The 26372-nt window shown below is 43.3% G+C and overlaps 1 protein-coding gene across 2 annotated transcripts in view; it reads left to right on the forward strand.

Annotated features, from left to right (window-relative positions):
• The window catches only part of LACTBL1 (lactamase beta like 1), a 402757-nt gene that overhangs the window by 370823 nt on the left and 5562 nt on the right, over positions 1–26372 (forward strand). The window lies entirely within an intron of this gene.

Raw genomic sequence — 26372 nt, forward strand, 5'->3', positions numbered from 1 at the left:
CCGTAGTATTTCATTATATGCCATTTTATGGTCGGTGATAGCAAGTGACTTAAAATGAGGAATAAGATACTGTTTGGTGTAGCTATTATAAAAGTTACAGAAAAGAAGAAAGTGTAGAATTGTTTGTTTTTGACCGTTCCCACATGGGCAGGGCAAATGCTCTAAATTTTTGTTAAAACCGAGTGGGAAGCAAAGGGAATATTTTATGCTTCCATCCCTAAGGCGGAAGAGCAGGCTCCTATTCCATCTTCCGATACTCTTTTTAAGATATTCCTGTAGTGTATCTTTCTTATAGCCCAGGCTAGGCGAGATGGAAGTATATCTAATTATTGAAGATTTAAGAAGCTCTGAACGTTCTCTTTCCCTTCGATATGAGTCAAATAATGCCTCTCTCAATGTCTTAATATTCATGCCCTCTGTGTTTAATCGGTCGAGAAAGATGTGTTCCAGTTCTACACTGGCTAAGCTTTCCTTGACAGCGTTAAGCCACGGTATAGAACTGCCTCTATCACATTTGAGGCAGTCATTAATTATTTCCTGTGTTAAAATTGCAGCCGGATTTTGCCATATCTTCAGCCAGAACAAAGCTGGCCGGGACTTGATAAAATCCTCAACATAGTACAAGTCTAGCTCTTTATGGCATATGTAAGTGGGTGATGAAATTTGAGCCCCCAAAATCTTTCTACAAAATCTATTTTCTTCTCTTTGAATGCCACTACTGTTTGTGTATCCCCACACCTCAGCGCCATATGTTGCGGTAGGTAGGCATTGGGATTTATAGATCTGTATTAGGGGCATCATAACCTCAGCCCTCTTTGGCTGTTGTAAGCTAATAATAGAATTAACTGCCTTTGCGAGTTTATTTCTGCCATGTGCTACGTGTGCGGCCCATGAACCAGTGTCTGAAAAAATCAGGCCCAAGTACGGAAAAGTGCTAGTGCTTTTTAGGATATTATCTCCTGAGGCTATATGATTGATGCGATATTTAGTTGGACCGCAAGACATAATATATGACTTTTTAAAGTTAGTGCATAAGTCCAAACCAGCCATAAAGGAGACAAAGCCCGTGATTAAAGTACGTAGTGCTTTAGGTGTGCGGCCCATCAGGACCGCATCATCTGCGTATAAAAATACTGGGAGTAAGTTGCCATTGATTTTCGGCACATCGCATGTGGATTTGGACAGGGATTTGTTTAATTCATTTATATAAGGAATAAAAAGTAGGGGGGCCAAGACACAACCTTGTCTGACCCCCCTACCAATTAATATATCCCCGGAGACCTCTCCATCATTGTTTATCCTGACACGGGCTTTGAGGTCTCTATGCAGATGTGCCAGGAAATAAACAAGTGACTCATCTAATCCATAATTTAGGAGAATCTCCCATAGTTTTGATCGATTAACAAAATCGAACGCTGATGATAAGTCCATAAAGCCCAGGTACGAAGGGACTTTTTTAGCAATGGTGTACTTGCCTAATATGAGGTTTAAATTCAAACATTGTTCTACAGTTCCCACATTACTTCTGAATCCCAGCTGGCAGGAATGTAGAATTTGATTTTCCTCTGCCCAAAGTCTGATTCTATTAAAAATCACCCTGCCCAGAATTTTCAATGTATTATCTATTAAGGATATAGGGAGGTAACAGCTAGGGTTTGATCTATCGTCCTTCTTAAAGATAGGTACGATGATGCTGCTTGACCAAGTTTCTGGGATTTTGGTGTTGGACAGTTTGTTAAAAACGTTACAAAGCAGGGGGGACCAAAAGTCTGGTTCAGATTTAATTAGATCGATGGATAGGTCATCAGGGCCTGGGGCTTTGTTCCCTGCGCTTTGGATAATGGCATCTTCCACCTCAAGAATAGATATATCAACCTTAGGTACAGGGCAAGAGAAAACGATAGTTGTTTCAGGGGCTGCATATATTTTTGCAAAATGCTCCTCCCATGATTTACTTGGTATGTTACAGTTAATGGGGGTTAAATTGGATCCCATGGACCTCAGAGCTTTTACGTCGCCCCAGAACCCTGTTACATCTTTGAGCACGGCAGTGCGTGCCAATGAGTCCCACCTCTCCTTCAGGATCTCATCTGTGCGTAATTTGATTGCTTTTATATAGCGATTTCTCAAGGCTGTGACCAGCGTAATATTCCGAGGTTTTTCGGCCAGTGCCTTGCGGAGGTCCCGATTTGCCCGTGAGCAGGACCCATCAAACCATCTTTTGTTCTTGCTCTGTTGCCTGATAGGTTTGGAAATTTCCTTTTTAATAGCAGAGCACAACCCAATAAAGGCCTCAACAATCTCTATGTCTTGGGTGTCGCTGGACAGGCACGTTTCCACCAATAAAGGATAGAGTTTTATAATTCGCGCAAGTAATGCTTTATTATTTATTCCTTTCCAGATTACTCTAAGTATATCGGTAGATACGGCCAGATCCCTAGCCCCTATTTCTTTTCGTTTATAGTTTTATTGACAAATTTGATAGTTGTCAATATGGGGTTGTGGTCGCTGTAACTAGTTGGTAGGACCTCAGCCTTAACTAGGCAATTCTCAAGGGCCGATGATATAAAAACGTAATCAATGGTTGATGAACAACCACGGCCTATAAAAGTAGGCGGTTGCTCAATATCGGGTGTGCCACCAGCTTTTTCCATAACATTGGTTAAGTCCCTAGAGGATAAATGGTTAAACAATTCTTCCCCTCTTTTACAAGCGGTTATCGTGGGAGATGAGACTGTGATGTTGTGCGGTTTTTTATACAAATGAGCGTTAAAATCGCCCCCTAAACAAATTCCATCCAGTTTCCCGGACCCATTACCCTCTATCATGTCATCAATAAAATCAAATAAAGAGATAAAATTCCTATTTGGCAGTGATTTAAAATCATTGTTATAAAAATTTATAAAACATATCGTGATCCCATTCGAATATATTGTAGCTTGAAAGTGGCTGTCATTTGTTTCCAAAGGTTTAATGCTACTTCCTGCGGTGATTTTTATCCATGTGGATAGGCCACCACTAGGTCTGCCAGCATCAGGAGTAGAAGCAGTACTATTAAAGCATGCAAACCCCTCAAGTGACAGGCTAGTAGTACTCCATGTCTCCTGAAACATCAGAACATCGAAACTGCTGACCATTTGTGTCCACTCTACTATATTCAGTTTTGATTTTAGGCCTGCGATGTTCCAGCTTAATATTTTTAGTTGTTGATCAGGAGACATGGGTTCGCAAATGGCAGTATTAGAGGGAGGATTCTCAACCGGGCAAACTGTTCGAGTATTCTTGGTTAGGATAGTTTTATCCATAGGCAGGTTAGCTGTTAATACCTCCCAAGGCTGTACTGCAGTGTTTGGGAACTTGCCCGGGAGTCAATCCTGACCCTCTAAATCAGTCAGGACGTTGAACCGGTTGTGTATGGGATATATCGAAGTGGCGGGATGATGATTTATTTGGGGTGGTCTATAAAAAAAGCCTAGTGGTAAAGAAGTTATAGCAGTTGCAATGCTGGGATGAATGAAGTTGTGTTTTAGTATGCTTTTTACCAAGGAAGGATACCTAAAATTCACGACTATACAGTCACCTGTGATATTTTTCGTCGAGGGTCCAACCCAGCCTACTCGTCTCACCATCAAGATTTCATTAGCAATTTCCATACCCGTCCCTTTAAACTTACATAACCAATCAATACATTTGTTCTTAAGTTGATCCCAAGACTCACTTTGATTTTCCTGCAGGGGTGGTACTCCCGCTAAAATTAAGACATAGGGACATGCTTCTGGCGGCAAGTTAAGTACCGCAACAGCATGTTTTTTAGACCGGATGAGAGGAGTGGGCTCATGATTGGTATGTGACATTGAGTTTGGGAGTGCTGTCTCAAGGGGGGTGGGAGGGACAGCCCCTAGAAATGGGTTATGACGGGAGGGTTCGTTGGTCACAGGAGCTTTTAACAGGGGTGATAAGCTGGCCAAATTACTCATTAGGGGGTTGTGGGGCAAGTTCTCCTTATTACCATTACATTTAGCGCGTACATTATCTACGCTAGTTATGGTACATTTACCACAGCCACCTTGAGTGCCCTTGTTGGTAGCCTCCATATCCTTTAGTAAACGTTCACCCCTAATTTGATCAATGATCGTGGTCCCTTTCCTCTTGGTATCTTCTTTCTTTACTAGGCTCTCCAGCCTGTCCAGGCGTTTAAAAATTAAATTAAACTGTTTGTCCATTAGACTTTTCAGTTGTTTAAAAGTAGAATCCACAACAGTGGCAATTAAGTTCTCAGTAGGCCTTCCCAACATACTGTTAGCAGTTATTAACTCAGTTTGTGTGCATATGGAGTTCGTTTCAAATGTAGTTATGGTAAGATCAGCCGTGCTGTTGGATAGGCCAAGTGGGTGTATATTTGCATTGACAGGTTCCACATTTGCGGTAGTTTTCCCTCGTGACCACATACTCTGGGGAGTCGGTTGGCTTTTAATGTTACGAGGGGGTTGTTTTCTTTTGGCAATAGGTGCTTTGGTATTGCCATTCTTCCTTTTCCCCCCAGAGGGCTTGGTGTTTGAAGCCGGTTTAACAGTAAGGGGGACATCTTCCATTTCCGGCTGAGAGTCAGCAATTTCAACAGTGGGAATAATGGCCTCATTTGCCTCTGTAGCCCCAGATGGATTACCATGATGGATGGGGTTAACAACTATTATGTTAGGTGTTAACGGCACAGGGGTTGTGGGGTCAGTAGCAACGACACCGCGGGAAATTGGAGGCAACAGTATAATTTGACCCAAAGATAGTCTCCGTTCCGTGTCCTCAATTTCGGAAGTGACCAACATGAAAGCGTTTTCTAGCATGTTTTCCAAAGTGGACGTGATAATAGGAGAACATCTGGAACCCTGGCCAGAAGCTGTGGCAGATCGTTTCCCCATGGTAAAGATATGCTCTCACCTCACTTCGCTTCGTAGAGGGGTGGTGTGGCCGGATCCGAGCAAGAAAGCGGGATACAGGCTTTGTGATAGATGCACCAAAGAGGGGTGGCCCTGCCCTGCCTCTGTCTGCCCCTGACGGCCACAGACGGCCCGCCCTCTGCCCGGGCTCAGCCCGGTGACGCCCGTGCGCGTCCCGCGACGCGGGGGGAGCCGCTGCTGAAGTAGCGCCTCCGGGCGCGCTTTCCGCCGGAAATGGGCGGTGCAAGAGGGGGCTGCTGGGTACTGTAGTCTCCCCCTGTGGCTGCCTCTGATGGCGTGTGGCGGCGAGGGAGGGGGAGAAAGCCCAGGTACGTGCGGTCACCTCACTGCTGATTCCTCTGCTGCAGATGGAACAGAAGACCCCCCGCTCCACCGGGGGAGCCGCTGCTGAAGTAGCGCCTCCGGGCGCGCTTTCCGCCGGAAATGGGCGGTGCAAGAGGGGGCTGCTGGGTACTGTAGTCTCCCCCTGTGGCTGCCTCTGATGGCGTGTGGCGGCGAGGGAGGGGGAGAAAGCCCAGGTACGTGCGGTCACCTCACTGCTGATTCCGCTGCTGCAGATGGAACAGAAGACCCCCCGCTCCACCGGGGGAGCCGCTGCTGAAGTAGGGCCTCCGGGCGCGCTTTCCGCCGGAAATGGGCGGTGCAAGAGGGGGCTGCTGGGTACTGTAGTCTCCCCCTGTGGCTGCCTCTGATGGCGTGTGGCGGCGAGGGAGGTGGAGAAAGCCCAGGTACGTGCGGTCACCTCACTGCTGATTCCGCTGCTGCAGATGGAACAGAAGGGTGCGAAGTGATAGACCCTGAAAAAACACAAAAGTGTCCCTGGAAATGACTTTCCAGCCATGTTTTTTCCTGTTTAGCTGTAATAATGTGAATTGACAATGATGCCTGTAGAGCAGGTGTTCTACTGCCTGTTCTTCAGAACTACTCTGTGTGCTCAATCCAGTCGAACTTTGGATTGTTCATCCCCTAACAGAGAGGAAAAGATGTGTTTCAAATAGTACATTATTTGTCTGCCTTCTGTGCCTTTTGGGAGGCTCCTGACCTAGACTTTCCCATTTTGCCCTAATGTCAAGTTCTTCTTTTCTCAGTAGAGGCAAGTAGAGCTGCTTTATCTTTGCTTCAAGGGTAAGTTCATGTCTCACTGTGAAAGTCTCTGGGGCTTGAATTCATGCCTTGGTGTATTCATGGTCCCACAAATTCCACATCCCTGCAGAGGCATCTAGGGCCTCATATATGGCAATTTGGCATAGGGCAGCACAGCAAGGCGCATTGCTGTGCTGCTTTATGCCAAAGTGAAAGGGCAGGAATGTTCTATATTTAAGCAAAAGGGTGCATTCCTGTCTTTTTGCTCTGCACTGGCGCAGTTTCGACAGCCTAGTGCCAATGTAAGCACCCTTGCATCATGGTGCAGGGGTGTCTATGTTGCATGCAGGATTGTGTTTGTGCAGGATCGGGCACCTCCCTACATAAAAGCAATCCTAAGAGGCATTTTATCTTTCTATGTGTGCTGCAGAATGCTGCACTCATGGAAAGAGGAAAAAATTAGGAAAAATGAAGTTATGAGTCCTCGTTACGCCTCACCTCTGGAGGCGTATGAATCTGGCGCTGCCCCAGGTTTACATGTTTTTATAAACCTAGGGCAGCTTCAAATTCCATTGGTGTTGCATGGAAAAACCCACAAGAACGTCCATGGAACGCCTCCCTGGCGCACAGTATGGCGATGCAGCGATTTGAGATGCGTCACCTTACTCATGAGTTATGAGGCCACTCAAAGCCACGCTGGGTGACTTTGCGTGGCTTCATAAATCTTTAAGGAAGCCCTGCGTCACATATGTACCAATTTACGTGGTGCAAAATTGACACAGAGCTCTCATAAATAATTCCCCAAGTTTGTTGCCCTGGGTTGTTTTTAGGTTATGAAGGCTCTGGTCTTTTTTTGCTTTTAGGTCAGCGCTGGGTTCCTGTCTAAAGGCCAGCAAGGAGCTATGCAAGTCCTATTTTGTTATAGCCATGCTTTGGGTTCCCAGTGATAGTATGTGTCAGATAGTTAAGGTATTGGATAAGGCTCTTTATTTAGAGGCAATCAATTAGTTTACACACAGCTATGATAAAAATCTTATGATAATTGTTTGGCTAATGCACTCAGGGCTTCAATCCTGTTTAATCCAAAAACCTCACTTTGAACCTAACTTTTATATAGGGTATCGTCATCAGGAAGTTGCTAGTGGTCACTGTGGCTCAAGTTAATTTCCTACCTTTCTGTGTTTTGTTCTTGTAAATTAGGGCAGGGGTTGAGAGTGGATTTTTAGTATTGAAGGTGGGTCTCCAACTCTGAGAGCTCTCTGGATGTAATGTAACATGCTTTGTGACTCTCCCTCTCCTGGCCTTGCATACTAACCACACCGATTTTCTTCCGATGGATTGTAGATGCCTCCCACCTCTTCCTCATCGGACAGCTGCTGAAATGTCCCACAGCCGCTGCACCTCCTTTTGGTACAGTATTTTCATGGATTAGGCTCTGCATCCCTAAGCCACTGTACATCAGTTTTCAGAGGGCTCCCGTCCAGGTGTTCATCCCTGTGACTCTTTCCACTGGGGCATGGTTTTATTTCAGAGCTGATCGACTTTGGTCATCATTATCTCCGCCCTGATCCATGCAGAGCAAGTATCCAGCCACCTTTATTTTAGGATTGTCTTACTTTTGTTTACAGGGGCCCGCCTCTCCTCGAGGCATCTCACTGTGCCCTTGACTCCATCTCAGCCTCTTTGTCACCTGATGTCAGTAGCTTATTAGTGGCAGGTAGGGCGAGCGAAAGGCAACGTCCACTCAATCTACCAACTTGGCTCCTCCCCTCCAGAAAAGTTATTTTAACAAAGATAAGTTGGTCTTTGCAGCAATGTTTGGATTCAACTGCTATTTTGCTCAGCACCTGTGGATCAAATACTTTCTGGAATTTTCTTTAAACTTCTTTTGTTTGTTTTGAGGCTAGGTTGAGCCAATTCACATAGAAAATACTCTTTACTTTCCGGATGGCTTGTGGTAGTTTCTAATATGGACTTTTGTTATGTTATGCAGATTTGTAAAGCGCACTTGTGAGAGCATCATGGTGCTGAGCAGGTGTGAGTCTAGGCACATCTAGGGCCTAGTGGGACTACTCAAAAAGCCAGGTCTTCAGCTTCGTGTGGAATTCAAGATGTGAGGAGGAGGTCTTATGTGTAGTGGCAGGTTGTTCCATGCTTTAGGAGCGATGTAGGAGAAGGCTCGACCACCAGATCTGTTTTTCTGTATGAGTGGGATGTGTGAAAGTAGGAGTCTGGAAGAGCAGAGGTGTCTGGAAGGTTTGTGAAAGCAGATACGATTGATTGTTGAGGCTGGGCCAGTGTTATGTAGTGCCTTAAAAGTGTGGTTGAGGAGTTTGAACTTTGCTTGTTTGTGAACGAGGAGCCATAGGAGCTCCTTCTGTTGATATTGTTGATATTCTTCATTGTATCCAACATCTCTACAATCTTCAACCTTGTTTTTGTAGTCTCATCTGGTTTGTATCAAACCACTTATTAGTGGATTTATTGTCCAGTGTAAAAAAATGACTCTGTTTGCATGATCACCGCAATTATTTTGGACTGATGCTGTTGTTTTTTTAACTCTGTACACTGGAACCATGCTAACAAGGCCCCAGTGCATATATTGTTATACTACAAACTTGCTGAATTGGTTGGATATCCTAATATCTAGTGTGCCACCACTAAAGTGACAATGCTAAGCATGTCTTCGGGCCTGCCCCGGCAGCCTGAGTGGGTAGTTTTAAAACTGCAAATTCAACCTGGCAAAATGACCCATTTACCAGGCCTAAACCTTTCTCTTTAATACTTATATGTCACCCCTTATGTAGGCCGTAAATGCTTTTAGGGGAGGGTGCATGGTATTTTTAAAAAGTGCTACGTGTCCTTCAGTTTACAATGCCCTGGCATTGCAAACTATCCAAACCCGTTATTAGTACCATGGTTCAAGGGCTCAAATTGTTAGTAATTTAAAGCCCAATCTGATGGTTAAGTCAGATTTTGAATTACTATTTTGAAAATGCAACTCTTAGAAAGTTGGTATTTTCCTGCCTAAAGCCTCTCAAAGCCTTCTCAGAGGTAATCCCTAACAGTCACCAGGAAGCCTGCTGGCCTTCTGCAAGGAAACCTGAATGGCTCCCAGGAAAGAGAAAAAAAGAGCCTTGGCTGGGAGGAGATGTGACCTCCTCCTGACAGGATGGGCTGGGGGATGTGCCCTCCAACTGCACATGCTTCAAAGGGGCATCCCCTGTCACAGGCAAATGTAACTCATACCTAGGCCTGCACCTGCCATTGTTCAAGTAGCCAGATTGGCATTTGTCCCAGTGGGGAGAAAAGCAGTTCCAGAACTGGTTTGGATGGGGAGTTCCTCATTTCCCTAGACACACCTCATTGGTGTGCCAAAACTCTAAACAGGGGAAGAAAGGTTCTGCCATGTTGGACTTTGGTTGAAGTTTGGTAGAGCAGGGCCCCATGGGATTGTTTAGGGTCAGCCTCACAGGAAATTATGTCAAAGTGGGTAGGGTTGCCCTGTAAATTTGATCCCAGTTGGCCGGGGAGTTTCTGCCACCAACAGACTAGTGCCAGGCATAAAAGTGTCACCCCTGGGTAGATTCTTCAGAACACCTCTGGACCTGTGGACCTGGACCTGTGGAAGACAGAAGAAGGACTGCACCTGTTGTTGAACCTGTGGAGAGAAGCCCCAAAAACCTGCTCCTCACTTGTACCCAGGACTGGATAGTGAGGTACAACAGCTAATTGGCTAGCCTCCTGTTAAGCTCAGGAAACTAAAAGCTGCAAGACGCCCAAACTCTTCTGAGCCCAGCTGACCAGTTCCGACTGGATTTGCCCAAGACTCTGCCGGTGTATTCAGGGAGAATGTTTCCCAAATCCCAAGTGGTGCCCAAAAGGTCCCAGACCCTTGGCTGGTGTTAGAGTATACTTTTTACCCTCCAAACTTGCAAAACTGGACACTTAGAAACCTTTTCTGAACTTTTCACAAAAAGTACCAGAGACTACCACTGGACTGGTGCCGATCCGAAACCGCTGAGGTCAAACTGCTGGCTAGACACAACTTGCAGGTTTACCCTGCTGAAAGGATCATGACTTTCAGAAAAGTTTCTCTAAGTCCAAGTGAAGGGGACTAACTTTTGACTTTGACTCGGTCTAGTGTGACCAGATGCCCATGGTTAGTGTTTTGTTCTTTTTAGCACCACAAACATCTAAAACTCTATAGCTCTGGTTCCCTTCATCTCATATTTATCATTTTGGTGTCTATTTGTTCATTACAATGTTCCCTGTTTGTATAAATTGGAGTAGGATTTTTATTGCATTGTGTTTACTATTTAATAACTGTTTGGTACTGATAAACGCTTTACACATTTCTCCTAAGTAAACTTTCTGCTCGGTGCAACAGCTACCAAAGGTTGAGTTCAGGTTTAAATTATTGAGAAATAACTGGACCTAGTAAGGAATAGTGCCCTTATTATTTGAAGAGAACGGCCACGGAGCAGCACGGAGGCACATTTAAGGCAAGGAAAGGATCCTGAATCACTGTTTATTCGAGACATCCTCCCCTCCAGTGCAAGCTCATGAAGCCCGTGTATCACACCTAATAGTATACCAAGTCGGTTATTGAATACAGGGATCAATGTACCCCTAAGAAACTACAGCCACACATTTTTTGTGTTTTTTTTAATAATAGGCATACATACATATAAAATCAGTTTGATAAACTGAGTGTAGTAGGGATCACATTCGGTCCTGATGAGTAAAGCAGTGGGGACTGCTTACGAAACATGTTGACCCAGTAGGGGTATCACATTAAGACACACCACCTACACCTTATCCCCTTTTTAACGTTCCCAGCCGGAGAAATAAATAAAGTAGTTTTTTCTACCAGCCAGGGAATTTTTAATTTAATTTCACTAACCCTACCACGCTCACTCCCTCACCACACATAGCCTATTCTTTCATAAACAACAGTGCTCCCCCGTATTCGCAGGTTGTAGCACGCCCCCCCCCCAGTAGAGGGACGGGAAGACCCCCATGATGAAGCATGACACTATGGGATTCATAGTGTGTGAGGGGTATTTTAAAAACACTTAGTGTCTTTCCATGGCATCTCATGGATCACACACCTTTTTTCACATCACTATAAATAAAATAACAAAAATACTAACTAGTCTTTATTTGAATTAGGATAGAATCACATTGTTTATGAAAAGTTATACAGGAGGTAGGTTCTATCCAGATACCTCTTTACTCCCCTTTTTGGTACTTTTTCGAACGGCCACCCACTTCAACTAATAGTCCACTTTCTTACATTCAGCTATAGGTTTTTTCAGATGAAGAGGGCTACTAACGTAGGTCAAGTGTCTTGCTAATATTAATAGTGAAAGAATCGAGAAGGGAAACTGAGTTGGGGTCATCTAAGCAAGTTAGACAGGTCTCTCTAAAGGCTTCTAAGAATGTAGCTGGGGTGACCTTCCTCCAAGAGCTGTAATGAAGATTACAGGCTTTTCACCTGGGGAGATGTACCAGGGAATTTCTTGCAAATTAAATACTTAATGGATTGGACAACAGAAGAACATACTATACCTGCCTCAAATGTTTCAAGCACTAGAAAATATATTAGGGCATTCTCGTCCTCAGGTTTTTCCCGATTTTCTCTTGCTTTTCTCTTGTAGTTGTGGGTATATACAAGGGATTTACCCAATCTCAAATGCTCTACTATAATACTTTAGGAAGATGAAGTTTTAAACTACTTAAGGACTGAAGGATTATAAATCAGTTGGAGATCTGGCTCGCAGATCATCATGCTAATCTCACAATTGTGTAAATATGAAACACTTGCACACCTCTTGCCCATATAAATCTATGCTTCTTCACCTGTCGGTAAAAGCTTGGTAGAGACCGAGCGAGGCTTGTCTCAGATGATCCTGCTCACCCTCCACCTCCCCAGGTTGTGGGTAGATTTAGAAAGCAGGTCACCGTGATTCATTTCACACAGGCACCATCAAGGTATTCCCCTGTATACCTCCTTGTTACAAGCAAATAAAGTCCATCAGTGCCTCACAAATCAGGAGCATCGGTTAAACTATAAACTGACAATATTTAATGTGAGAGAAATGAAAATAAGAACTAAACATGGAACAGAATGGGTAAATCCAGCAAGCTAATTACTATGATCCTTTCCACACAGGCACCATTAAGGTATTCCCCAGCACACTTGATTTGTTACCAACATACAAAGGACAGCAGAGTATCCTAGTTCAGAAAGGCCAGTTTCCTTTTCAACCAGCAACATTTTGTGGCACAGGGGAAGTGGTGGACAGTGTGGGTCCAGGCAACCAATCAGGTTGAGTTCCTCCAGGAAAAGGTCACATTTCTGCTCCAAAACAGATATTGTAAAGGTATTTCCATGCACACTGACATACTTCCCAGTAAGCACAGTACATGAGTATCCCTCATGAAGAACAGCAACTCCCGCTCTGGATTTACACGGTATTCACACACTCTTTGCTAACGTTTTGCATGGTTTAATTACACTATGTGGCACAATGGTGTAATTTTTGGAATTTGCATAATAAGTAAAACACGAAAACCACTAAATTACGTGGTATTACAGTGGCGTAACAAACATCTTGCTGGAGTCTAGTCACAATTTCGCTCTCCACACCATCCTGTTTACAAACAAACAAAGAGCAGCAGTGTCTCACATTTCAGAAGTGCACATTGGTGTTTTCTTGCAGAGAACCCTGCTCCTTTCTTCTCTCACTTCTGGCACTTTCTATGGCACATTTCCATTCTCTAAAGACGACCGCACGGTCCAACACAGGTCTTTTTGTAAGAGAATTGATGCTACTGCCACTAAGAATATGTAACCTGTTGGGGAAGTTATGCGTGGTAGCCGATGGCTTGCTGTGCTCCCATTTAGAGTTCTCCACTGCTTGAGCAGGAGCAACAGTGGCAGTTGAGTTTTCACTGTGCACAAAGTGATTGGAATGATGAGTTGGGTGATAAATACCATATCCGATAATTAACGGTGCCTTAAATATCTTACAATCGTTACATTTTGTCAGGTCAAACCTGGCAGCATTTAATAGGGGAAAAGTGTACTGTATTTACTGCACTGTGAGGTTTTTGGTGTGGTAAGCACTAAAATCAGCAGGTTATTCCCCAGAACCTGTAATAGGTGCTGTTTATCGCATCGTTTAATAACATACCCCAGAGTATGGTTATATATCGGGTTGCAATAAAAACACCTGCAGTCCAACAAACTGGGAATCAGGGCCACACTGTCTTCCATCAACCTTCTTGGCTGTTGTTTGGTCAGTGAAAGTTCCACTTACCTGAGCAACAGTTTTAAAGCATATTTAGAAGCAGGTTTCAGAGCTTGGTGAAATAAACGACAAAGTCATGGCAAAGGAAATATCTTCAAAATATTTTCTTTTCAGTAAATGCTACTTGATTTTAATTAAAACATTGACAGCACCATTTAGAGTTTGAGCATGGTGCATCCACCATAAAATGAAGACTGTGCTGTTAAGCAAACGTGTGCTTCGCTTTCGCTCCAGTCGGATGAAGCAGAGGGTTCCTGATTTAGGAGGGTCACCTGGCTTGACCATTGGAGTCTTTTGACCTTATGGCATGTCCACCAGAGGGTCATCAGGTCAAAGTGATGGACACCCTACCTTTTTTAGTTGTCCTTTTCTGGATCTGTCACATAAGACTGGCTGATCCTGGCCAGGGAAATTGCACTAAGGCCCATATAAGTAGTGGGAAAGTTTACTGTGGTCTGGGACATTGTTATGGTGTTCGTCAATAATAAACTCCCCACCTATGAGTTTGTTTTTGTAGAACAAAATGGTTCCCTGAGTGAGCGCATCAGTATTGGCACCCCTTCAGCTAATTTTAGTGCCTTCACTGGAGTTGCTGCACCAGCAGCCCCACTGGAGGCCAAGATATCTCAGCTGCAAAGTCCTCCACCAGGAGTGAAGAGGTCTTGGCCTGCTCTTACTTGGATGGATTTCGGTCCACCTGCCAGGGTCTAAATGAAGCCCTGAGTTTGCTTAGAAGCTCCTCAAGAATAGAGACATATGTAAATGTTCTGTTTATCTTTTCAACTTGAATTTCAGGCATCTTTAATTTCATGTTCCAAGGCCTCACGTTTTGGTTTATAAATTCTTAGGAGTCATTCAGATCTTAAGCTGTGATATATTATCACTTATTTTTTCCTTTAAAGCCCATCATTAGGAACGTTGTAAAAGAAGTCCTTTAGTTATTTGATTAATAAGTGTTTTTTACTTATAAGAAAAGTTGACGTTAAGTCCCTAGGATGCACCACTTTATGCAGGCCCCCAACTCCATCTTAGCCCATGTTGGTCTCCATCTTCCTCAACTTAGACAATGGACTATGCAAATGTGCTACTTTTGAAATTCACAAAAATTGGGAGCACTAGCTTTAGAAAACTGCACCAGTCTCAAGTTTCAAGACATACTACTGGCAATCAAGTTTCAAGTTTATTTTGTTCTACTGTTTAGTCTTTTAAAGCTATTACACAAAAATACGTTCATAAAAACCTTTTAAACACGTATTTTACAGAAATTTGAGTATAAAAATGTAAGTGCATACAAAATTCAAAATAGAATCTTATTAAAATACATAGTATCGCAGGCTTGTCTCCCCTGGGACAGAGCATTATCAAACGATGTCTTTACAAAATTCAGGTTAAGTTTCTTTGCAGTCGGGATTTCTGTATAGGAAATGTCGAGTGGCTTCTATACTCAAAGTTCTTAGTTCTCCTTTATTGGTGTAATTGATCGGACTGATAAACCATTGTTAGCTCAATTATAACATATCCAAACATTGGGTCCTGCTGATTTCGTTTTAATGTGTGCCATAAAGTTGCTTGGCAATCAACTTTTTAGTTTGGAGGTAGCATCAGGCTAATACTAATACTACTGGCAATCAAGCATCCAAACGGTGATGGGATGAATGCTTGCAAATATTCTAACCAGTGGCATTCACTCAGGGTAGCCTTCCAACCTATGTTTTGCCCACTGTGAGACTGTAAACTGAGGCCTCCCTAATGCAAATCAGTGCTGACCCTGCCTGTCGTGCAGACAGTCCATCCCGAACTTCATCGTCTCACCCCTCCACCCAGCAGTCCACTGCTTTTTTAGTTGGGACATTTGAGATTCACACCCCCTTAATCTCACTGACTAAGTTACTTCCCTGCCTTACAACACACACTATAAACCGACATAGGTGTTGTTGCAATACCCATATAGAAATGAACATGGTGCATTTAGAAAGTAGATATAATCACCAACACACTCACAGACAAATAGTCATCCAGACTGAAGCCAGTGCTTGTGCAAGCTTCACTGTTGTCATGTAGATAATTGTGAATGTAAAAGATACATGCATATAAAGAAGTGCAGGAATACAACGTGGTGCTCTTCAGTGTTAGCACTCACTCCCTGTCAAGCGCATGGGTTTTACCACTCATAAAACAGACACTGCCACTAAAGTAGTCCAAATTAAATTACTTTATCAAGATAAAACTAAAAACCTGACTGCTGTTAGAAATAAACTGACTAATAAATAGCATCCTAGTTGGACGATCAGAAGAGAACATCACTTAGACTGGGGAAAATTAACTCTTGAAAGGAACATCTATTCTCAGATAGTACATGGTGGACTGGACCAATGTAGACTTGAGAAGCCCAATGCTATCACGATGCTCTAAAAATAGATGTGCAACACTGAAGCTCCACACCCACCAGAATGTAATTGGCCACGCAATAACCATGAGTAGAATTGACAAAAATCACCATAATCTCCTATGCCGAAGACACCCAGTTAGTTCATCCTCTTCCTCGCCAACGAAACACCAAGACCAACTTCATCTCATGCATGTCTAAAGTCAGCAGCTGAATGTAGAACAACAGTCTCAACACAGAAAAACAGATGTGGTGCCCTTAGGCAAGAACACTTATGGAACACTACCTGGTAGCCTGCAGACCACAGACCAACACTCTGCCCAACCAATCAAGCCAAGAGCCTGAGCATATGGTGGACAACCAACTCATGATGACCAGCCAAGTCAGTGTGTATGCCTCATCCTCTTTCTACACCAAAAGGTTCCACTGAAAAATCTTCAAATGGCTCCCAATGAAAAGAGGCAAAAATCTCACCCTGGACTGCAGCAATGCACTTTATATCTGCATCACTGCCCAACTGACCAGGAGACTTCAGTTCATACAAAACGGAGGGGCCATACTCACCCTCAGACTCCCACCCCATATACACATCACCTTCATCTCAAAGAGCTCCACTGGCTCCTTGTTCACAAAGGTGCACTTTTCAAGTTCCTCACCAACACATACAGAACCTAGCACAATTTATGGACCACTTACCTTAACAGCCGCATCAACTTCCACACCCCTACCAGAAATCTACGATTGCCAATTTCATGGTCACTCACAACCCTGTGTCCGTAGATCCAGACGGGCGACACCACCTTCTCATACCTCACGCCTAAGGCCTGGAATGACCTGACCCTGCATACAGAGCCACTTGCTCAATCCCTTCCAGGTGAGATGTGCATAGTAGTCATAACATAGCAAGATAATCTCTTAGTTATCATTAACCAGGAAAACATGCAACCATATTTGTTTACAAAGGTCTACATTTGAACAAACTTGTGTCAGTGGCTAATTTGTGCAAAAAGAAAAAAAAATGCAGGTGCTTAAAAGTTTTCATAGGAGCATGCTGCTCATTCTACCACTAGAGTGGCCCACTTCTACCACAGGTGTTGGCCACTGGCTCTACGGCGCTGCCTACTGCCTACATAGACACTGCTGAAAGTCTTCGGAGCTCTCTACTCCTCCAGCTGTTGCTTGGTTGGGGACAAGGTGTTCCTGAGTGATTTCAAATGTGTTCTTTAATTTTTAGATTAGAATATTGAATGTTGTGGTGTTTGTTCACAAAACAAAATAACCCCTTACATATTTGTCAAAAAAGGACTCGAAACAATATCAACATGCTCTGGGCAGTTAAACTACGTAAAATCTAGCATAGTAAATCCGGATAGCTGATTGTCTTTGAAAATGGAGTGATGTTAAACTTGACCTGCATCACAGCAAGTGAAGCAAGCCCCCTTTCCACAAGGGCAGGTTTGCAGGGGTTCTTCCCCTCAAAAATAGGGACAATTTGTCCACTTTAGAGCACATAACCTAAGACCAATTGGTTAAAATGTTAGAGGTTTAAAAGCTGCCTTTCTCTCTCTTTAAATCTGCGTGCCAGTGTTTTTGTTTTTCTGAGTTTCATTGCTTGCCTTGCCTTATGCTCCCTTATTTACTCACTGAACACTTGTTAACTGATTAGTCCCTGTATGAGGAGTTTGGCCGAACCTTCTGCTTCAGTTCTTAGTTGGTTGAACCCAGAGTTGGTGGTGTGGGATACCATGGAACAGAATGCAGGTCACTGGCAGAGCAAACATTTGAGCTACAATGACATTAGGGAAGCAAGATGTAGGTGTGCCTGGGTCTGCAAGTGTACCATCCCTTCGAATGCCTAGCCTTTTAATATGTTCGCTGCACACATGATAAGAAAATCACAATTACCCATAGGTGTTAATTTACAAAAATGCCAGGGGTTGCGGTAGAGACACTGCATGCAGTTTGACCTTACTGACATCACAGAAAGGGAACTCATATTACTGTTGATCCCGGATGTTCCTGGGAAGTGATGCCACATGACTTAACCGTGATTACATCAAAATATTTGCCATTTCTAAAAGTAACCCCAATAAGATTTCCTTTTCTGATAAGACCGTTGTTTTACCGGTTAATTTACTCAGTTCATCAGCAATCTTACACCAAAAACCAACAAGCTTGGGGCATGTAATAAACATATGCCGCAAATCTGCAGCAAATTCATTACATTTAGGGCAGTAAGATTTAATAGTATTATTTGAGGCAGACCATTTGGAGATCACTTTTGGGGTATAGTACAGCAGAAATAAAATACGATGTTGTTGCAGTTTTAAATTGATTGAGGTGACAGAAGAGCTTATTCTGACAAGTGAATCTGAAACCTCGTCCGAGGTCACCTCTATACTGAACAAAGTATTTAATTTAGCTGCAACCTGAGGCAAATCATCATCAAGTTCTTCCATAAAACAGCCATAGGCTCTCCCTATCAGACCACGAGTGCTATTCTTAAAGATAATACGTAGAACTTCTGTTGTTCAGGGGAGAGCCAGAAGTCCTTTACCTTGCATAAAAAAGTTCCTAATTTGTAGATATTTAAAAAAAGAATTATACGTAAGCCCAAATTCCGTTAGTAACGACTGATATGACTTAAAACCTTTTTCATCATAAAGCTGCCCCAAGGTTGTGATTCCCTGTTGTTGCCACAATTGTGTGACAGAGTCCGAAAAAATATCGGGAAACTTGGGATTACCCCAAAGGTAAGTAAATTCATGTAGATCAGAGAGATTAAACTTTTTACATATGTCTTGCCAGATGTAATGGATATGGCGGATAGTCTTAAATCGGACTCTTTTGTAGTAATTGGATCAGACATACACTGAAGCAGGAAACCAGTATTAAAGCCAGATACCAGCTGGTACGCTAACCAAGGCTTCCTTACATCAGGTCCCTTAATTAAAGATTGGATTCGGCTAACGAAGGCGGCCCAGAAGTAGGCTCTGAAGTCTGGAAGTTTGAAGCCTCCCTGTTTAAAGGATAGCTTATTATATCTAAGCGCCCGTCTTGCTCTCCGATAGTTCCAAATAAAGCTTCCCACAATACTGTTTAAGCGCTTAAAAAAAGACATAGGAATTTTTAAGGGAATGGTGCGAAATAAGTAAAGAAATTTAGGGAGTACATTCATTTTTACTATATTGCACCTGCCAATAATTGTCAGCGGAAGCTTTTGCCACCTACGTAGGTCGGCATTCACCTTTTTCAGGAGCGGTGTATAATTTAAATCAAATATATCATCCGTGCTAGAACTTAAAAATACCCCCAGATATTTAGCCGAGGTTGTAATACCTAATGATGATGGGGCATGTGTCAAAGTAAAGTTTAAGATAGACTGTGTTTTGTTCAGATTCAATTTATATCCAGAAAATAGCCCAAATCACTGCGCTTCTTGGGTTAGTTCAGAGATAGTTTCTACTGGCCTTGTAGAGAAAACAGCAATATCGTCCGCATAAGCGGTAACTTTCAGGACAGTACCATTAAAGATAACTGGTAGTATAGATGTATTAAGGAGTAAATGCTTAATAAACGGCTCTATATATAATGCAAATAATAGAGGAGAAAGCGGACATCCTTGCCGTGTACCACGAGCAATATTAAACACGGACGACGCAAGACCATTGTACTTGATCGTAGCAGTGGGTTTGTAATATAGTTTCTGAATAGCCGAGATAAACCTTCGGCCTAGGCCAAAGGAGCCCATCGTACACCACAAGGAGCCCCAGGCCACACGGTCGAAGGCCTTCTCGGCATCCAGCATGATCATCCCAATCTGCTGTTCCAACTGATTTGCAACGTCAAATGCGACTATAGCTGTGTTAATATGTGCAGCAGTGTCCCTGCCAGGAATAAAACCGTGTTGTTCCTCAGACACTAGGTGATGCATTAAAGGGGCAAGGCGAGTTGCTAACAGTTTAGAAAAAATCTTAGCGTCTGAGTTAATTAAAGATATCGGTCTATATGAGCCGAGGTTATCAGGCGGCTTATCTTTTTTAGGAAATACGATGATATTAGTCTTATTCCAGAAGGGGGGAGAACCCCCTCCCATAAGTATCCCATTAATCAATGTTAATAAAATTGGAGCCAAAAGATCCCTGAATGTTTTATAAAATTCAAGTGGTAGAGTGTCTTCCCCGACTGCTTTGCCTGTGGGTAATGCCCCAATTGCGGAAATAAGCTCAACTAGGTCAGCATTTCTCTCTAAGCTTAAAGTCTGAGACGGATCCAATGAAGGCAAATCGCTCTCATATATGTAGGTGGTAGCTAAATGTAAATTGGGACACGTTGCTTCTCTATACAATTCCGTATAAAATAAACAAAATTGTTCCACGATCTCCTGCGATTTTGAAAAAGTGTTACCATTTAGCCCAATAACTTTTTTTATATAGACCTTGGCTTTTTGGTCCGCTAACTGATAAGCCAGCCCGCGTCCAACCTGTTCGCCATACTCATACTGGCGAGTTTTAAACTTAATAAACTCAGTTCCCACTTTATCTTTAAGTCTTCTACCAAGCTTAGCTCGCAGATCTACAACCTGTAGGTATATTTGATGTTCCTCAGCATCTTTTAGAATAATAGAATGTGCATGTTGTTGTTGTAACTCCATATATTTCCTGTAATCTCTGTCTATTAAATTGAATTGAGACTGATTTTGTTTGATTATATATTGCAATGTAGTCCCCCTTACATATGCCTTCAGGCAGTCCCAAACATTTGCCAAGGATGTAGAGTGTAAATTGTTGACAAGATATTCCTTAAGGACTTCTTGCATAAATATTATGTAGTCTGAATTATTCAACAAATGCTTTGGAAATGAGAAGTCTCTAGTTTTAACACCCTCATCATTATCCAGAGTTAATGTCAGCATAATGGGGTTATGATCCGAAGTTATCTTGGGACAGACCACCATGCTAGAGTTTACCAGCATATTATATGTAATGAAAATCATATCTATCCGCGAATAATGTTTATGCGGATGTGAAAAATAAGTAAAACCTGGCTGTGTGGGATATAGCGCTCTCCAAGCATCCTCCAATTGGTGTAAGTAGAGCATATCTCCTCGGCGTGCTTCAACATCCTACGCATGCTACGGAAGATCTTCTGGTGGATCCCCACAGAGACCAGGAAGACCGTCACCCAGGCCCTCGTCACCAGCCGACTGGACTACGGCAACGCCCTCTACGCCGGGACCACCGCCAAGCTCCAGAAGAGACTCCAGCGGATCCAAAACGCCTCAGCCAGACTCATCCTCGACATCCCACGATCCAGCCACATCTCCGGACATCTGAGAGGCCTTCACTGGCTCCCCGTCAACAAGAGAATCACATTCCGCCTCCTCACCCACGCACACAAAGCCCTACACGACCAAGGCCCGAGCTACCTCAACAGCCGAGTCAACTTCTACGCTCCCAAACGCCACCTCCGATCAGCTAACCACGCCCTCGCCGCTGTCCCCCGCATCCGAAGAGCGACTACAGGAGGAAGATCCTTCTCCTACCTGGCCGCCAAGACCTGGAACTCCCTCCCGTCCGACCTGCGCCTGACCCAAGACCACCTCTCCTTCAGGAAGAAGCTGAAGACCTGGCTGTTCGAGCAGTAGCGGCACCACCCCTCCCCAGCGCCTTGAGACCCTACGGGTATGTAGCGCGCTCTATAAGTGTCACTGATTGATTGATTGATTGATTATCTTGAATTGCTAACCTCACCCGGCTCATTCTACTCCTAATTTTGATATTCGTAGTGTCAATTGTTTTATCCATTATACAATTTAAATCACCCATCACTACCAAGTCCCCAGACCAATCTAACAATTCTGAACTAAGAAACGTAAAAATATCAGAGGAGTCATTGTTCGGGCCGTAAATTTTACAAATTATCATTTTACGGTTAGAAACAGATATCTGAGCTATCGCCCATCTCCCATTTGAATCAGCCAAAGTCCGTAATATTTTAAACACGGATCGCTTAGCTTTCAATATTGCTACCCCAAGAATAGACACCACTTACTTTTGGACACTGGTAATGTCACAAATTCCTTTGTGTCAATTTTTATGGCTTGTGCTCGTCTGACTATTGCTAGAGTATGGATAGAAAAGTCCAGCCCCACAATTAGTGAATTTTGGCTACTGTTGAGGGGGGTTTACGAAATGGAGTTGGCTTTGTCAAAAGCAAGGGGTCTACGTTCTTTGGTTAAATTTGGACGGCTTTGGTCCTGTCTTCAGTGGGACTAAAAGTACTCTTAGTTATTATTGCTGAAATTTGGTTTGGTCATGATTTGACATGTTAATATGATAGTTCTATAAGTATCCATCTGTATAAAAAAAAAGAATTTTTTAATTTTTTTTATTTATCCAATGTAATATTATTCTATGTCATAGAAAATGACTGTTCTTTGTTTTTCGTTTGATTTTTTTTACTTAGTTTGTTGGTAGAAGACAAATATGATATGTATCATTCTTTCTCTTTTTTTTCTCTCTTTTTGTGTATGTTGTGACTGTGACCAATAAAGTTAAATATTAAAAAAATAATGATAATAATAATATTTGCCATTTCTGAAGTTCCACAATAACTGTGTGATTAATATAACAACACAAAACAAATGTGTATTTTAGATACCAGCTATTGTAATGTGCTGGCATTATCTTTGAACGTGGTACACATAATGCAATCCATTTTTTTTACAATAAATGGGGTTAAATAGTGCATTTTTGTAAGGACAATATTCACATACATTTCCTAAAAAGCCTTGGTCTCTGAAAGGGCACTTATTAAATATTCAAGTCCTTTCATGGTGTGCCAATCCAATGAAACCTGGTGCTCCACATGAGTTGACCCCATTTATTTCAAAATGTGGTATGTCAAAAATTAACTCTATTGTGTCAGGACTAGTATTTTGTCATGGTTGCTCCCCTGCTTTATTCCATAGTTGTCCTCTCTTATGGCAAGAATTATCTTCAATGTGCTGGTGATGGCATTTTGCCATGGGTGCCTCTATACCAAGAAGTTCCTCAAGTATGTTACCAATACCATTTTTCCACAGGTGTCTCATATGCCAAGAATTATCTCTAGTATTCCAGTGTCACAATTCTTCCATGGGCACCCCTATTCCAAGAATTATCTCCTTTATGGCAGCGCTGGTCTTTTACCATGGCTACTCATCATGACAGATATTACTGCTAGAATGCAAGTGCCAGTATTTCGGCTCGAGTATCTGTTAAGAATTGCTTCCAGTTAGCTAGCATCAGTTTTTTGCCACATTTGCTTCTATATGCCAAGGATTAAAGGACCGAACGCAGACTCACAAGCATGACTCCATACTTTCACTCACACTCACATTCACTTAATCAGACTCATTCTCACTCACTCACATAATCATTTTCACTCGCTTGCACTCACTCATTCATTCTCATGAACGCTATTGCACTCACTTCTGCTCTCACTTACTCGTTTACTTTCACTCACTCATTCTTACTCTCACTCATACTTTCTCAGTCCTAATCTCACTCACCCATTCTCAATTATTCTTACTCACTTTGAGTCACTCATTCCCACTCCCAGTTACACTCACTCACTTGCACTAATTTTATCCCAAACTTTTGAACACTTCCTTACACCCATTCTTATTCTTTCTTGCTCACCCACTCTTACTAACTTGCAATCACTCCTAATCTTACACATACACAATCTCTTTCTCCCACAAGCACACTCACCCACGAGCACACATACAACATCCATTTAAAAGCATTTTTTTAACTTATCTTAGCAGCAAATGAAGGTCCCATGCGAGCTTCCAATGCCCCATTTTAAGACTAATAATGAACAATATACTATTATTCACTACTAGTGTTCTAGAAATGGGCAGAAACAAGGGAAGTGTAGCCCCATCACTCACAAGGGTGAGTCATCCCTACGTTCTTGGCACCGAAGTTACCATCTCTGCGTGCCAGGGGTAACACACACAGTACAAGTGGTTTTAAAGGGGCAAGGTAGGGGTCTTAGCTTTGACCCTCTGGGGGGCCCTAAATGGCATCCTTGCATTTGCCACCAGAAGTCAAAGGCCGTAGAGCCTTCACCTTCATTCAAATGTAATTAGACTGGCAAGTAGTTTTTCTCCTTTTTGAGTGCCCCTCAGTCAAAAAAGTATACAGGCCCTTTTACGGAGACAAGTGACACCTTTCAGGTACACAATTCTGTGCAGGGTGGCACTGTGTCTACAGGGAGTTTTTGCTGTTTCTTAGGTAATCTAGAAGGGAACTTTGATATATGACAAATGTTGAGCAGGAGATGTTGAGTTATTTCATCTTTATTCATCTTGTCTCTTAACAGTGAATACAATAACACTTGAGATATTATCCTTCATGTCTCAGGCTTATCTAGGTCTTGAGAATAGGTTGCATTTAATCCTCAATCCATGGTTTTCTTTCATAGAGAGTTACTATGTGCTGTCTTTTCAATAGTGTTCATATCACCCAGTGAAGTATTCCTTATGGCAGGTCTAGTGGCCCTTTATTTTTTACTTTCTCAGAAGAGGGATTTATTTAATCCCTTGCTACCGTGCTATTCCCAGGAAGGAAGAAGAGGGTTCCTATGTATGAGAACAGCCAGGGCCTGCTGTTCTCCTCCCCTTTTGTAAGTATCATAAATTATAATGTGGGCCACCCTTCCCTTCTCCATACCCCATTTGTCTGAAAGGAAGAAGATGGTGTTTCTATCAGATAACTGCCATGGTCTTTTGTAATCCTCCCTGTTTCCTTACCTGCTCTGGCTTTATCTACTCTTCCTCTAACCTTCCCCTTCAATTTCTATATTTCTTTAGGATTTTGAAATAGAAGAGGAGATGTTGGCTTATCCCAAGGACATGGATATGTTGGAGCTCAAATGGGTTGGTTGAGAGGCCATGGACCCTCCAAAACTAGACGTCCCTCCCTGTGGGATCAGTGACTCTATATGGCATCCAGTATGCCAGTTGGCTTTCTCCTTGAATGTAAAGGTTTTCATGATCCGACATGGACACACCACTAGATGGTTGTGTGATGGAACAACGCATGCCTCAGCAACGCATGCCTGAACCACGCAGTCTTAACGACGACCGTGTCTTTACCACGCATGCCTTTATCACACATGCCTTTACTACGCATTTTCGTTGTAAAGACATGATTGGTAAAGGGACATGTGTGGTAAAGATCACACTCCTGTCCCTCTGCCCTGAGCTCTAAAATTCGACCCTCCTGTGATCTATTCTACCCGCCCCAGCCCTATAAACTTCCCTAACCCCCTATCCTGAACCTTAATATTCCACCCCCAGCCCCTAAAAATGACTTCGACCACTGCCGCTCTCCCTGAGCACTAAATTCGGGCCCCACTCACAAAAACCGACCCCCACTTTCCACCTGCCCCAGCCCAACTGCTCCCTAGACCTGAAAAGAGCGCCTTTTCTGTCCCCTGCCCTGAGCCCCAAATCTCTGCCCTGAGCCCCAAATCTCAGCCCCCTGCATACTACTTCAACTCCAGTCCGCATCCCTGAGACCTAAAACTATCCACCACCCCCTAAAATCTACCCCTACCTATCCCCTGCCCCAGTCCAACTGCCCCCTTAGCCGGAAAATTGTCCCTTTCCTGTCCCCTGCCCTAAGCCCTAAAACTCCCGAACCCCCCAGCCCTGAAAACTACCGCAACCCCCATCCCCCAAAACTAACCCCAACCCAAACAAACTACTCCCCACCCCATCCCCTGTCTAAGCCCTAAAACTCCTGACCCACTCCAAGCCATGAAAACTATCCCCAACCCCTACAAACTACCCCCCACTCCCACAAAACCCCACTTACCTCACTGCCTTGTCCCAATCTTTCCTCTTCCTGCTTCCTGCTCTTCCGCCGATCTGCAGCCAGCAACTAGACTGCACATTTGCCTTAGCCACACATATGCGTCGTTAAGGCAAGCGTGGTTACGATTGCGATGTCGGAACACACGTGGCTGAGGCCGCGGCGTTCCGACTATTCCCCCGCTAGATAGGCTCCATGTCCAACCTGTAACTGTCATCATACCTGCATTGGGGGCCACCTGGGACCACAACATCAGTTTAGGTGAGTCCCCATGGTTTGGCTCTTTTTAAAGGAGAGGTAATATTCCTTTGAGTGGAGCCAAAGTTCACCCTTGAAGCCAAAGTACACTCTTTGTATAAGTTAAAGGATTGTTAGCACTTCATTGGCAGCCAAAGGCGCTATCAGCCAGACCTAAGACCTGCCAAAGCCACTAAAGAGCAAGCAGTCCTCACACTCGAGCCACGATTGGTTTTTGAAAGCTTGATTCAAGTAAAAATGCTGTACATTGAAAGGTCAGCTCATTTTACCTTCTTCAAACCCTGTTGTTTAGACATTATTTTTCCAACATCCGGTTTGGTGCCACCGCTGTATAATTTAGATGACTTTTCTAAAGTAAAATAAATGGTATTGATGTGGAAATGTTGAAACGCACTTCGTATTAACTTGGGTACATTAAAGGCGCCCGTGATGCAGTTTGTTCCAATGTGTCTGACGTATTTGCCCACTAGTTTGTTATGTTACCTTAGGTACACGCTGAGAA

Source organism: Triturus cristatus, chromosome 1_2 (genome assembly GCF_964204655.1).
Source record: "Triturus cristatus chromosome 1_2, aTriCri1.1, whole genome shotgun sequence".
Lineage (NCBI taxonomy): Eukaryota > Metazoa > Chordata > Amphibia > Caudata > Salamandridae > Triturus > Triturus cristatus.